Source organism: Arachis ipaensis, chromosome B01, assembly GCF_000816755.2.
Source record: "Arachis ipaensis cultivar K30076 chromosome B01, Araip1.1, whole genome shotgun sequence".
NCBI classification, from domain to species: Eukaryota; Viridiplantae; Streptophyta; class Magnoliopsida; order Fabales; family Fabaceae; genus Arachis; species Arachis ipaensis.
This window is the reverse complement of record NC_029785.2, coordinates 116,007,436-116,017,635: the sequence shown is the minus strand read 5'-3', so window position 1 is coordinate 116,017,635 and position 10,200 is coordinate 116,007,436. Positions and strand designations below refer to the sequence as shown.

General features: G+C 34.3%; 2 long non-coding RNA genes across 4 annotated transcripts in view; both read right to left on the bottom strand.

Annotated features, from left to right (window-relative positions):
* The window catches only part of LOC110272084, a 24,819-nt gene extending 15,345 nt beyond the window's left edge, over positions 1 to 9,474 (bottom strand). The window contains exons 1-2 of the long non-coding RNA XR_002363005.1: positions 9,462 to 9,474; positions 3,991 to 3,993 (exon numbers count right to left, since the gene is read on the bottom strand). This is a non-coding gene — a long non-coding RNA (uncharacterized LOC110272084). The remainder of the gene's footprint in view (positions 1 to 3,990; positions 3,994 to 9,461) is intronic.
* Positions 5,065 to 7,408, bottom strand: LOC107634243. Of its 3 annotated transcripts, none has more exons than XR_001618814.2 (4): positions 6,984 to 7,408; positions 6,821 to 6,895; positions 5,546 to 6,715; positions 5,065 to 5,460 (listed from the first exon to the last, which is right to left on the bottom strand). It is a non-coding gene; the product is annotated as an uncharacterized LOC107634243 (long non-coding RNA). The 3 variants fall into 3 exon arrangements; XR_001618811.2 differs by having other exon boundaries at positions 5,546 to 6,895; positions 6,984 to 7,103; positions 7,204 to 7,404; XR_001618810.2 differs by having other exon boundaries at positions 5,546 to 6,895; positions 6,984 to 7,407.

Below are 10,200 nucleotides of genomic sequence, written 5' to 3'. Positions count from 1 at the left end.
TCTAAAAGTGATGAATTCAGAGATTCTTTAATAAATTAATAATACTATTAATTAATTTTTATATTTTATATATTTATGTTTTTTTTATAAAATTTTTATAATATTGTAAATGTGATTAAAAAGTATATATGTATATATATATATATATAAACCAACTTAATCTCTTATTTTTTAAATTGATTTTATTATTTTTTTATGAACTTTTATTATTTTTATTTTTACTAGAATAATATTTATATAGTAAAATTTATAATATATATACTTTGAAATTTACAATTAAAATTATTTATTTTTTATAAATAAAATAACATAAATATACAAAATATAAAAATTAATAGATTTAAACTAATCAAATTCAGAATGATTATATTTTTTTATATATTACACTATGTAATATTTTTTTTTCTTTCCTCCCTGCAACATTACTAGGTTGAGGGAAACAAATGTTGGTGAATTGGTGGTAGCTTTGCATTTAAGTGCGCAAAATTAAAGCCACATTTGGAATGTTCTTTGACTGAGAGAGGGTAGCTGAAGCAAGGGTATTTAAAGTATATCACATACATTCTATAGTAGTATTTTTACGGTGATTATTTTGTCAAAGATAAAATTTTTCTACTGACCAAATAGTATCACAGATTCACAATCCATGACTAAGGCTTATAGGCACATCAATCATTATTATTATTATTATTATTATTTGAAAAACAAGTATTTGTAACATAAAAGACGAGACGACATAAAGACAAATCAACTGTTCCTATTTAAATGACTAGACATAAAATACGCTTAATTCTCATCCACGATGGGTTAAACCTCCAACCAAATATTTAAAGAATGAAGTGAATTTTGATCTCGCTACATTTCATACATTAAGATGATTAAGGAATATCATAGCTTTTATTTTTTGGTCAATGGTTATCATAGCTTCTAATTGATTCTTGTTTCTGGACAAAAACAGTTATTAAACAAGACTACTAAACGATGCTTGTATAACATAGACTACTAAACGATGCTAAGCCCCACAAAAACGTTAGGGCTGGGCCCAATTAGTGTCTCTTATTTATCATTAGGCCTATTACGAAATACGAAAAAGTAGATCAACCTATACAAGAGAGTGCATGCATGATTATGCAACGTTTCATTTACGCTAGTAAGCAAAAATGTTGTTTGAACTTAAAACGAAAAACTCTAGTGTTTTATTCTCATGAATTAATTGTCTTCTATATCAGGTATTATAAGTTTATTATTATTTTTAATTTAAATTTAAAGATATTAATAGGTGAAACACGTAAAATTGTTGCAGAAGCTCACTACTCTCTTCACTCTAACAATCTAATCTCTCTATCTATAGCAATAAAAGAGGTCAGGTTGACACAATCCTGCTAGAGGATGAAGAAGAGATTGTTTCACTAGAGGAGGAGGATGTTAAAGAAGGAATGGAGGCGTGTTCTAAGAGCTTAGTTGGTAGATTAATGGCGGACAAAGGATTTAGTGGCGGCACGATGGAAGGAGCTTTCAATGCTATTTGGAATAGTCCAGAAGGATTTTGGGTTAAGATGCATAGTGGAAACATCTTCCAATTCTTCTTTGCTAAGGAATCGGAATTGATTACAGTGGAACGGAAATCACCATAGTTGTTTAAACAGTTCATGTCACATTTGAAAAGATGGAACCTTGACATGAAAATTGAGGAAGAAGATTATACTAGGATTTCAATGTAGATCTAGATGTGGGGCATGCTAGAATTTTGTAAAACAAAAACAGTGGCAAATAGAATTGGGCAACGAATGAGGGAGATACTGGATGTGACAGAGTTCAGTATGAAGGGCAAGGAGGACCGTGTCATGAAGGTCTCAAATTTAGATAAATTCATCTTTGAAATACATCTGAAGTAGGAAAAATTAGGTGTTTATTACTGTTTTTATGGTCACATAAGGCATGAGGTCAGAAGCTATCCAGCTTATTTAGAGACATCAATTGCTCATGAAGAAATGGAGGAGAGGTGGAGTAGAGACCTGAAGACAGATTAGATCGGTTAGAGAATTGAAGATAAAAAAGAAACCACAATCCAAAATTTTCACAACCTTCCAAATCCCTATAGACCAAACCAAAAACCAACAATTGTTAGCCTGTTAAAAAGCTTCTCAAACCTCTTAGTTAGTGATCGAAACAACAACCACATTCAACTATCTCCTAAGCTTAGATTGTCTCACACAACAAATTACACCACTCTCAATCAAAGCTTACCTAACCCAATTATCCCAAACACATAACCCCAGCAATTAATATCTTATATTGAGAATGAACTGGAGGTAGGAGGTAGAGGAGGGAGGCTGAATGTAGAAGGAGTAGGAGTTTTCACAATGGAGAATAATGGAGAAAGGGCGAAAAAGGAAAAAAAAAAGCAAAAGGTTAAACACTTAGCAAGGAGTAAGGAGATGAGGGGAAGCATTAATCTAATCGTGGATTAAAAGAAGTTTTGGATAACTAGAGGAAGAAGTAGAGCAAGAAAGATCTCATTCATATACGATGACTATTGATGACGGGCTACAAGGTGCCATCCCACAGGCAGTACCCCAATTGCCATGAAGATGCTCTCGTGGAACTGTCGGGCTTTAGAAAAATTCCTAATAGTTCACAACATCAAAGGGATACAAAAATCTCATTCCCCAGAGGTGCTATTCCTTTGTGAAATCAAACAACAACCCTCTTATGTGGAGAGACAGTTGAAGGATTTTGGATTTGAAGAATTTTATTCAGTGGAACCAATAGGTACATCAGGAGGACTAGCACTAGCGTGGAAGGAAAGTGTGAAGGTGGAGATATTTAAAGGAGGACAGTATTACATTCTTTTTACAATAGAAGATCAAGAACGTTGATTGCTCTGGGAGGTTATTTGTGTTCATTTACACAATTTTAAAGCCATTCAGAACACTCAGTATGAGATGTTAGAGCTGTTGGGTTCAATAGGGGAGAGATACTTGATCATCAGAGATTTTAATGCTATACTATTGAATTTGGAGAAATAGAATGGCAGAGAGAAATCTCCTCAATCAATTGAAGGTTTTCAAAACTTTATTAACAGAGGTTAATTGGTGGATATGGGTTATGTGTGTGATGCGTATACTTAGTGGAATTGGAGCTGTCAGGAAATGTCTATACAAGAAAGATTAGACCGAGGGATCCTCTCTCAAAAACTAAGAGAGGAGTACCCAGCGACAGTGAAATATCACCTTGAAGATAGAGGTTTGGACCATAAATATTTTCTTTTTATGCTCTAATCCGGAGGCAATTAAACGTAAACGGTGGTTCAGATTTCACGAGAGCTGGTGTGGGAATGAAGAGGTAGATAGTATAGTAGTTGAGACATGGTAATCAACTTTCTCGGGTTTACCAATGTTTCAATTATTTCAGAAACTAAAAAAGTGTAGACAAGAGATAGTGAAGTGTTAAGTAACAGGTTCAATCCATTCTAGAAGGCGAATTAGGGAGCCGGAGACCGCGTTAGCTGTTGCCATAGCTAACCCATTAACGGCTGACAAAACCATGATCATATCACTGGAAGAAGAGCTTGCGACTGCCTATGGCAATGAGAAAAGATTTTGGAGGAAAAACTTGCGANNTAAATGCCAATCAAGAAATATGAGGAATAAAATCTGAAAATTAGAGGATAAGACTGGGAACTACTGTATGTCCTGGAAGAATATTGGCGAGATGGCACAAAGATATTTTAATGAATTATTCACAACCAGCAACCTAGAAGATCCTGCTCCATATATGGATGAATTGCAACGCAAATGAACACGTGGGATGAACAAAATTCTTACTCAACCGGTCACTGAAGAGGAGATCAAGATGGCTATTTTTTCAATTAATGCAAGGGCATCCCCAGGTGAGGATTATTTTAGTGTAAAATTCTATCAATACTATTGGAATTGTATCAAAGGGCATGTTTGCAGAGCAGTTAAATGTTTTTTCGGAGGCAGCTACATTCTAAAGGGCTTTAATTATATACAAATTTGTCTAATCCCTAAGGTGTCAAATGCCACCACGATGAACCAGATTTGACCAATCAGTCTCAGTATGGTATTCTACAAAATCATATCAAAGGTACTTGTTCACCGTCTACAACCCTTTATGAATATGTTAATTCGTGAAAATCAAAGTGCATTTATAAAGGAAAGACTCATTAGTGATAACATAATTATCGCCCATGAGTGTATGCATTTTTAAAAAGCAAAACATATGGGGACAATGATATGGCACTAAAAATTGATATGAGTAACGCCTATAATATGGTGGAGTAGAGTTTTATGTAGTTTATGATGGAGAAATTGGAGTTTTGCTCTAGGTGGATTGGATGGATGAAGGCCTGCATGTCTACTTTATCTTCTTCTGTTATTGTGGATTGTACACCAACCGGTTTGTTTAACCAAGTAGGAATCTTAGACAAGGGGACCTGCTCTCTCTATATCATTTTCTTTTATGTGCAGACGGACTATCCTTTCTACTCCACAAAGGAGAACAGAATAACCTTTTTTAGGGGCTACGGCTGAACAATAGATGTGCAACTATCAATCACTTGCTCTTTGCAGATTACTCTATACTATTTTGTAGAGCCACCCAGAACAATTGCTCAAATCTATCCTCTATATTACAGTCATATTTGTCAGAACTGAACTAGTGATCAAACCAGTCAAGTTACTGGTTTACTAGTTTATTCGTTCAATCGGTGAGTCACAAGTTGAACTGGTAGAACCGGTCTCCTAATAAAAAATATAAAATAGTCCATAGAACCTTCATATTTGACAAACAATAACACTATAACAGTATAACCGACACACCAAGCTCCTATCCAATGCTTCCTTATCAAATACTCATCAACCATAATAAACAAACACCTTATAAAATGGCACTACATCTATAACAAACAAGACCAAATTAAACTAAGCAACAACACACAACACATAATAACCGAATAAAAAACCAAAACAAAACCACACTATGCTTTTGCTCTATTATCTCTCTCAAAACTTTAGTATCCAAGCCTCAAGAAAAGAAAAAGAACAAGAAGAATAACAAATTAAATCAATTAGTTTTACATACAAATACAATTTATCAAAGCATATTACAAATTAAATCAATCTATTTTACATACAAATGTGAATTCAATATTGAAACACCAAATGAATGATTAAATGAATCTAAAAAATTGAAAATGTTCATTATAAAAAATTTATAAAAAAAAATTGAAAAAGTAAAAAATAACTCAGTGAACTCACCCACACTACAGAAGAAAAATAAGCAAGAAGATAACAAGGGAGGAATAAGGAGGAAGCATAAGCAGAGGGGCCAAGACAGAGGAAGCACAAGCAGAGGCAAACTAAGACTGGCTGCGTTGGGACGAGACAGAGGAGCCAAGGGTGACGATGAGCCAGCGAGGGGACGAACCACCGTTGCCTGCCATTGTGATCGGTTGTGAACAGTGAGTGAGGCACGGGGGTGAGAGTGAGTTTCAAGAATGCAGAGAAGAGAGAAAACCAACCTGTTCGATGACAGAAAATCAGACTCTGATGAGGACTCGACGACGACGACAAGAGCTACACAGGAGCAACGAGACGCGATGACGCATTGTAAGGGACGCAACGGCGCAGTGCAAGAGAGCCACTAATGTGACGATGCAGTGATGGAGACACACCAGGGCCGGCAAGATGAAGACGTGGTCGGCGGCGGAAAAAATTGTTTCGAACTGGACAGTTATTCAAAACTATTGGTTCACCGGTTTTATCAAAACTGGCCAGTCCAAACCAATTTTCACCAATTCTTTTCCTTTTTCGATTAGATTCCTTAACCAGATTGGCCATGTGAGCGGTTTACCCATTTTTCGATCTGACCGACTAGTTCAGTCTGTTTCTGACAACTATGATTATAGTTATTTGGTAGAATAAGTGGTTAGCAAGTGAATTTCTTCAAATCAGTAGTGTTTTTCAGTAAAAACATGCCTTAAGCCATCAAAACAACACTAGTCGATTACATTGGATTTCCTAATGTCAAAGCGCAAGATAAATATCTGGGACTCCCGTCAACAGTTAATCATTCGAAGAAGGCTACTTTTTCTTATATTAAGGAGAAAGTGTCTAAAAAGCTGGCGTACTCGAAGAAATCCTTTTTATCAGTAAGCGGGCGTGAAGTTCTAATCAAAGCAGTTGGTTCAGTTATACCAATTTACACCCTAGGATGCTTTAAGCTTCCTTACAAAATGAAAGGAGAATGCAATGGATAAGTTAGGATACTATGACTAAAGAGAAGGAGTTCGGGGGTTTAGAGTTTAAGAATTTGAAGGCGTTCAACATGGCAATGCTAGCAAAACAGGGGTAGCATCTTATGAATAATCCTAACTCTCTTTTTTACAAAGTATTCAAAAACAAATACTTTAGGTACACCTTTTTGAATGCGAAAACTAGAACTAGACCCTCTTGGACTTGGCAAAGCCTTTTAGAGGGAAGAAAAGTTTTAGAGAAGGGAGTAAAATAGAATATCACTAATCAAAGCCTAGTCAGAATCAAGGAGAATCCCTGATTTAGGGAACAACCACCATTAAGAATAGCAACTAATGAGTGTAGGGATGAAACACTAACTGGGTGTGTCAATTAATAACAGAAACAGGGGAGTGGACTCAGCAGTTGCTCCAAAGTGTCTTTCCCCCAGAAATAGCCTTACAGATTGAACAAGTATATATCAAAAGAGAAGAAGAATCAATTTTTGATACAACAACATAGAAGGAGCTTATACGGTTATCTCAGGATATGTAATTGCATACCATTTCTTTCATCTTCATCAGAAAAACCTACATCCAAGGTATGGAGTGGCAGAATTGTGGAGAAATATTTTGAACCTAAGAATTCAACCAAAAATCAGGATTTTCATATGAAAACTGGTGCATGAAGGAATAGTAATCAAATCCAGACTCCATGGGAGAATACCTCAAGTCAGTTATCTCTGCCCACGATGTATGGCGGTGCTGGAGACTCCTGTCTACGCGGTCATTCTATGCCCAGAAATTAGTGGCATCTGGTTCAATTCTCCCTTTACAAACGCAATTCCTAGAGATCAGGGAGTGAAAGCATGGGACTGGTGATTCCAATTAATGGAGAGGAGAAATTCAAACCACATTTCAAGACAAGAATGGCTCAAATTGCATACTTGATTTGGCAGATCTGGTTAACTCATAACATATGGGTCTTCGAACAGCAACACAGGGAGCCTGGGAAAGTTTTGCCTCGGGCTATGAAGTTTGAAGAAGAGTTTTAGAGATTTCATCTCCATATCGCAACCAAGCTTAGACCATCTCCAGTAGGAACTCATCCCAGTTTTTGTTTATGGCTTCTTTGTCATAAAAAATAACTTTACATCAACTTTTTACCTCATAAACAGTAAATAAGAACTCAAAATATCTCTATTTTTTCTATTAGAAGGAACTAACTTTAGTCCCTATTGTCATCNATATAAATAATTAATATAAATTATTAATTAAATAAAAATTTAATTATTTAATTATTAATAAATTAATTATAATTTAATTACTTAATTAATTATTAGTTAATTAATTAATATAAATTATTAATTAAATAAAAATATCAATATTTAAAATAATTAGTCATTATAATTATTATTAAATTTAATTATTATTTAATTATATAATATAATTATTTAATTAATTAATATAATTATATAATTATTTATTTTTTATTTTACTTGCCATTTGGCAATTGTGTATTGGTTAATGGGAGTCCCATTCAGAGGGACTCCCTCGTTTTGAATTGCGTGAAAGAACTTAAGTGAGTTCCTCTTCAACGTCCCATCTCTCTTTTCTCTCTGACAACACAGTAGGAGGGCTCCAAATATTTGTCCGTTGAAGATGCTCTTAGTAAACTAGAAGTTTCTTACTCTTTATTTTCTTCTTATTTCCTTTTTTTAGATTCTTTTATGAAGTAATTATCTATTTAGAAACTTTTGGGAGTCCCTCTCTTAATTTTTCCTGTTATTAGTGGTTTTGGTCAGATTGATGTAATGAGTGCAGAAATTATTTTATATATGGAAAAGAAATGGGTGATTTTGTTTAATATTAGTATTTGAGGTACTTTGCAAAAGTGTGAAGTGTCAGAAATACAGTTTTAACACGTATTTAACGTGTTAATTTTTCATAAAATTGCTTCAGCTTTTGGAGAGATTCCAAGCAGAAATATGAAGAGATTCGGCACTTTGCCGAGCCTCAATGCACCACGCGCCTTGCATGTTGAAGGTGCAGGAATTTCTTGCTTGTTTTCCACATCGCTTTCGCAGAGATTTACCACCACGTTTCAAGCATGTGCGTGTTGTAGTAGCAGAGAATCCGAACCAGCATCGCAACCACGTGTCGCTTTCCTGGACAACACACACTCTGCATGTTGACCAATTGGCAGCATGGTTTCCATGCACGCGACATCATGCTCCGAGAAGGCCAAGAAAGGGATTTGTTGAAGGCTTTAAAAGGGGGTGGGAGTATTCATTCACTGTGGGATTTTCTTTAATTCATGTAGGGTTTGGTGAGAGGGTTGAGAGGGTTTTGAAAGGAGGGTTTTGATAGTTATTGAGAGGGAAGAGGGTGATATTTTATGTGAGAATGAGATTAACTAGTATGTTAATAGAAAAAATGGTACATGATTATACGTCTCCGGAAGATCACGTTGTTAATTATTTGGGACAACCTAATTATGTAAGTTTAGTATTTTTGTTAATTTAGAATAATGTATTTAAATTGTATTATCATTAGTGTAATTATTTGGATTAATATTATTATTAGCAGTTCTATTATGATGTTACTATTAATCGGAAATAATACGATTAATCGAAAATAATATAGAATTTTGTATTTAAATTGTATTATTATTAGTGTCATTATTTGAATTAATATTATTATTAGCACTTGTAGTAAATTAATAAATTTAGAAATTTTTTTATTGAAGTTATTTAATAAGATCATTTTCTCAATTTTTTTTAGATAAACCACTATTTTATGGTTTATATTGTATTTAATTGTGTGGTTTTATCATGATCCTTACCCACTTATTCATTAAATTAGCATGCATTTAGATTTTCTTCCTTAATTTATTACATGTTTGAAAACTACTTCCTAGAGACTTTAATTATTTATTTTTAATTCTCCTTTATTCCATTCGATGTCGTGATCTGTGTGTTAAGTGTTTCAGACTTTATAGGGCATGAATGAGTTGGAGATTGGAAAGGAAGCTAGCAAAAATGGAAGTCCGCATGGATGACGCGATCGCGTGACATGTGCGATCTGCATAATCTGCAGAATTCGTTGGGGGCAATTTTGGACCTTAATTCGACCCAATTTTTGGCCCGGAACAGCAGACTAGAGTCGGAGAATATGCAGAAACAAAACACATTCATTCAGAAACAGTTTTAGATCTAGTTTTACTCTCTTAGGTTTTTCTCTCTAAGTTTTTAGAATTTTAATTTTCAATTGATCTTAGCATTGGAACATTGAGAAGAGTTATTTCCTTATCAAGACTTCGTCATTCTAGTTCATTTTCTCAACTTGGTTTTATTCTCCCATGTTCTTTGCTTTGTTCAATTTTGTCATTCAGATACTTTTATGATTATTTAATGCAAGAATTATTTCTTTTTAATTCAATTTCAATTCCAATAATCATGTCTTCTTTTAATTCCCTTTCATGTGCTATGGATTTATTATTTACAATGCGTGAGTAGTTTCCTTACTTGATGGGGAGTTGATTAAAAAGGAACCTTTGAGTTGGAAGGATTGAAGGAAAAATTTGTAATTGGGTTAAATGTTGGATTGCTATCCTGTCACCAACGCCAATCCCTTTGAACTAAGTGGGTTGCAACTTGTGAACAGATCAGACATTCCAACTTGTTTGACTTTCCCTTACTTAGTAAAGGATAACCAAACAGAACAACCATTAATTATAAATTAATCTTACAATCACTCCATCAATAGTAGAAATTCCAACCAATCAACTCCCAGTCAAGGCTTTTATTCATATTAACTAAAGTTCCTCAATTTAAATTCCAATTTACCCAACTCAACTTCTTTGAACATCTGATTAATAAGATAGCACACTTTTCTGCAACTCGTTGGGAGACGACCTGGGACTTAAAACTCCCAGTAATTTT